Source organism: Ctenocephalides felis, unplaced genomic scaffold (genome assembly GCF_003426905.1).
Source record: "Ctenocephalides felis isolate EL2017-DRISC unplaced genomic scaffold, ASM342690v1 CF-g0.4_SCAFFOLD_00845, whole genome shotgun sequence".
Lineage (NCBI taxonomy): Eukaryota > Metazoa > Arthropoda > Insecta > Siphonaptera > Pulicidae > Ctenocephalides > Ctenocephalides felis.
The window spans coordinates 64,023,421-64,029,420 of NW_020536999.1; positions in this window are offsets into that span (position 1 = coordinate 64,023,421).

The window sequence follows — 6,000 nt, forward strand, 5'->3', positions numbered from 1 at the left end:
ATAATCTCTTATTAAACCTTTTCTTTAATCGCATCTTTCTTTATTCAAATTCGAAAGTGTGCTTAGCGAATTTGAAAGAGCTGCCACTTTCGGTATTAAGGTGACCCCTAATCAATTATGCAAGTAACCGTGAGTATAGTGCAATATATGTACTATATAATAAAATATTGAACTTGCCACTTTATTTTTTTTACTATTCATTATTTACTAAAAAATGACACCCTACTACCGATTGCGTACTATATGAACTAACACTAACAATCAAAATCTATGCATCCAAGCCCTGAAATTTTTCTCAGTTTTTAATAACTTTTAAACTCCGCTTAATGCTACTTCTTTTAAACGTTTCGAGGCTTTGATTTATGTCATCATTAATGTCAATATACATAAATAATTTTAGTTAAACCATAGTATTTAAACGTTTGTAATTTTAATATTATCGAATGAATCGCGGCGTGCTCATTTTTTACAGGTAATATTGCACACATACACACACACACACACACACACATATATATATATATATATATATATATAATATACTATATATTTTTAATATTATTTCTATATATTATGTAAATATTTATAATATTAAAATTATATATATCAGGTCATATCAGTTTTGCCAATTCCACCATCACGGAGCCAAGTATACAGACGTTATATATATATATATATATATATATATATATATATATATATATTATATATATAATTATATTAGTTTTCTGACTAATATAACTTATCATTTGATTTCTCAGAACGTTTTTGAAATATGGGACGTCCTCTTCTTCATGAGCTGTTTAAAACATGCAAATGAAATGTTATACATTTATGTATAACATGTTTTCAAGTATTTACAAATTGAAAGATTCCACTTTTTTACCTTTGAAGTATTGAAATTAAAAATGTTTCGAAATAAAGAAAATTGAATTGTACATTCACCAATACAATTTTTAGTTAAAGTCTAATTAAATATTTGGTTAATGTTTACTACACACACACACACACACACACACACACACACACACACACATATATATATATATAGGGTAGAGCGAGGCTTGAAGGTCCGCGGGTAAAAAGGTCCACCACCAATATATCAAAAACAAGTAAAGTTAGAAATTTTTTGACAACAATATTTGAAAGTAGAGGGAAAAACATGTATAACCAACCATCACACTTTGGTTCTTACAACGCTGCTTTAAAAATCCATACCAAAAGTATTTATTTTCGCTGTTATTAACTTCCCGTAGGGTAGGTATAGTAATGGGCCGAAAATCGAAAATTTTTGCATTTCTCGACGACGTTTTGAAGGTTTCTGAACATTTTGGCATGCCTCAGAAAAAATGGATGTCTGTGTGTGCGTGTGTGTTTTGTATGTCCGCATTTTTTTCGTCCACGTTTTCGGGCGCACGGATCAACCGATTTAAATGGTTCAAAAAACATTCGATTTCTATTGATAGGGAGATGTGCTGATTAGTTTTTGGCAAAAGCAGGTCCAGCCGTTACGGAGATACGGAGCAAAGAGTGCAGAAAATACAATTCGAGTTTTTGAGAGAACGGAGTATCCGATTTGAATGATCTAATAAACATTCAAATTGAATTGAAACATTCAATTTGAAATGATTGGGAGAAGAGGTGGTTAGATTTGGCAAAGGCAGGCCGAGCCATTTCAAAGATACAGAGCTATATGCGCAAAAAATGGCAGTTTTTGAAAGAACTAAGCGTCCGATTTGAATGATTCAAAAAAAATCTACTAGTTTAAACAAAATAATTGCTTTTTTTTTCCAAAAAAAAAAATTTTTTATATATTGAAAATAATTCAGATTTTAATTTTAATTCTGACTAAAGTTCTAGTATACTTTAAACAAATAGTTTCAACTTTGCAATTAAGTTTATAATATTCTTATAAATATTAGACAATGTTACATTATTTGCAATAATCTATTTGAAAACATTTAATATTCCTCGATCATTTCGTTACGTTGCGGAAAGTGCCAGCAATTTGCCTTAAGGCACGATGCCATATACCACTAGTTTTGTTTGTGATCACTTGTGCGTAGTTTACGAAACATTAATATAATTTTCAAAAACACGAGATTTTATAATCTAATTTTCAGTTAGATTCAACAGTATTTTTATATAACATCTATAAAAGTTTACACATGAGTGGGGTAAAAAGGATCACTGAACCTTTACCTTGGCAAAGGATTAAACAATAAAAAATAGTGAGTAATCCTTATAAAATTCAAAATAAGACACTATTTGCCGTTCCATTTTGCCTCGCCTATGGGGTAAAACGGAACGTGAGACAAATTTTTGAAAAGCAGCAAGAAAAAAACACATTCTTGCAATGATGAATTAGCTGCGAGTTTTGCTGAACATAGTCAGATAGTTTAAATATAATTGCTCATAATCAAATTGGACCTTTGTACCCCACCCCACCCTATATACCCTATATATCTATATATATATACAGTAGAGCCTTGATTACCGGACTAATTATTATCGATAGGCATCCGGATAATCAAAAATCCGGATAATCAAATGTATGAAGAATAATGTAGTGTATTTATCAAAAATAACCAATGCTTACATAGATATCAACGAAAATCAATGTTTATTAAGAAATTTAATTTTTTATGTATGTACATATATATTTTTCGCGATTGCATTACATAAAATACTAAACGGCAGCATTAATCATGCAAAAGTTCCAATTGTAGGTATGTACACACATATAAATCGGTCGGGTTAGTTGTCCGGATAATCGCAAATTCGTATAACCGAGGGCCGGATAAAAGAGGTTCTACTGTATATATATTTGAATAGTCTTGAATTTGATGTTGATATATATGTTTAATTTGAGTTTAAATTCGGGCGTAACATCAAATAAATATAGTATGAGAGTTTTTTTAAATGTTTATTTATTTAAAAATCATACGTTTCGGCTAGCATCTTAGCCATCATTCAGTGGTAATCAAATTAACTATAAAAATTGAAACTAAATAATTATATGTAAGAAAATTTCATGGAAAACAATAATAATAATAATAATAAAACACTTGCAATTTTGTATCCTTATATAGCATATGAAACCATTATTAATCCATGGTATTAGTATGTGCACATTGATAAGATATATATTTTTTAAACATCACAAATGGTAAAACACACTAGTAATCATGATAACTAACAAATTGTCGAAACTATATATTTACTCTTTGGAGTTTAAGATAGAAATATCACATTTTTTCTTATAGCAGTTTTTAGCATTTGTTCAAATTTTACGGGAAATTTAAAAAGCGATGGGATCTTGTGATTTTTTAAGAAATTTTGACAAGCTATTAAGAAAACCACGTGTTTGTTTGTTCAGGGGCCCGTATTGTCGAAGCGTTTGTTTATGACCCTGTCGTTATGCAATTGCAAAAACACCCCTCAGCAATCTTCTTTAATTGTGTACTCTTCAAAATGTAAAATTTTAGGGTAAAAAAATCTATGTTATGGTTTAAATTTTTAATATGCTCTGTTAACATCGTAGCATATATAACATCTCAGTTAACATCATAGCAGCATATATAACATCTGAGCATAACATCGAAACGTATGGAATTTTAAATAACTTTTAAAAAAAACTTTCATACTATTTTTATTGATGTTACGCCCGAATTTAAACTCATATCAACATATATATATATATATATATATATAATATATATATATATATCTGTGTGTGGTAGTATATGTGTGTATATATGGTATAGACAGATAGATAATAGATATACATGTCTATGAGGTGGACCTATAGCATTTAACTTAAGGCCCTCCAATAACTCCCCATACAATATCCTACTATATATATGTATATGCTATAGGGAAGAACCAACAAGTGCGAATTTTCTGAACGAATGAGAGACGTCAATGAAAATAATTGAAATACGTGATAATATCTCGCTTTCACGATGCGATAAAAGGACCTGCGCAGAATTTTCTCGGCGATTTCGATAGCGAGTGAAGGCGTTATTAGAATTATGCGGCTAGGATAGTTGTTGCTAGCACGCGCGATTTACAACGAACACAGTGCTCCACTAACAGATATTAAATTACAAGGCAAATAAGAAGATTTCATCGGGCCTAGAACATGATTTCATATAAGCCAAGGCACAAGTAAGTGAGAAATATTATATTATATGATATATTTCAATTCCGAAAGAAAATTAGATGCATAAGAGCTTTGAGAAGCTGAATCGTATCTGTTGCGCTTCGTCCATGTTGAGTAGACTATACTCTCATAGCATGTATATTAGGGTGGTCCTTAATATGGACATTTTCGAATTTCTTTGCTCCCAAGGACTCAAATGGTTCCAAATTGATAAAAACAATTCTCTGAAAGTTTTAGCTCTTAATATTAACGTTTAGATAGAGCGCAATTCAATCAAAGTTTTGTATGGAAATAGCATGGAAAAAATTTCTAAAATTTTAGAGGTTTTTTAAATGTAATTTAGCAAACAAATGAATGAACAAAACTCATTCATTTGTCGCTAAGTTATACCTAAAAAACATTTTTTTAAATTTTCAAAAATTTTCCATGCTCTTTCCACACAAACTTTGATTGAATTGCGCTCTATTTAAACGTTAATATTAAGAGCTAAAACCTTCAGAGAATTGTTTTTTTATCTATTTGGAACCATTTGAGCTCCTGGGAGCAAGGAAATTTGAAAAAAATATATACATATATACATATATATATGTGTACTGAACTTCGAACAAGGAGATGGAACGGGCATAGTTCCAAAACGTCGACAACAATTTTTTTAAAATTTTTACTACGTATTGGATTTCTTATGTGAAAACTCACTTTTATATATATGCATATATATATATATTATATATATATATATATATATATATATGTATTAGGGTGGTCCTTAAAATGGTCATTTTCGAATTTTCTTGCTCCCAGGGGCTCTAATGGTTCCAAATTGATAAAAAACAATTCTCTAAAAGTTTCAGCTCTTAATATTAACGTTTTATATAGAGCGCAATTCAATCAAAGTTTGTATGGAAAGAGCATGGAAAATATTTTTGAAAATTAAAAAAAAATGTTTTTAGGCATAACTTGCGACAAATGAATGAGTTTTATTTATTCATTTGTTTGCTAAATTACATTTTAAAACATTTTAAAATTTTTGAAAAATTTTCCATGCTATTTCTATACAAAAACTTTGATTGAATTGCGCTCTATCTAAACGTTTAATATTAAGAGCTAAAATTTTCAGAAGAATTGTTTTTTTATCTATTTGAAATCATTTGAGCCCCTGGGATCAAGGAAATTCGAAAATGACATTTTAAGGACCCCCTAAATATATATATAAATATATATAATATATTATTTATATAAATATATATATACGAGGTCTGTTCAAAAGTACCCGGAATTACTAATAATTAATTTCGCGGGTCTGGAGTGTCTGATTGTCAAAATTTTTTTTTTATTGTGTTGGTATACATGCCCCTGAAGTATGATGAAATTTTCAGCTATATTCACTGTTTACTTTGTCTGTGGTAGTCGCTAAAGGTTCGACGTGTTTTTCTGAGCTCGGCGATTTTTACAATGGAAGAATTGAAAAGTCAAAGAATTTGTATTAAATTTTGCGTAAAAAATGAAATAAAGTGTTGCAAAGTGCAAAAATTCACCAGATATGGCTCCGTGTGACTTTTCCTATTCCCAAAGTTGAAGAGACCCATGAAAGGACGGCGGTTTCCTCGATTGAAGAAAATCGCTGAGAGTGCTCAAGGACATATCAAAAAGTGAATATCAAGGGTGCTTCGAAAATTGGAAAAAAAACGCTGGCATAAGTGTATTATATCTGGGGGGGACTACTTTGAAGGGGACCACATTAATGTAGACGAATAAATAAATATTTTTTTGAAAAAACGAAAATTCGAAAACTTTTTGAACAGACCATTATACTATATATATATATATAACTATAT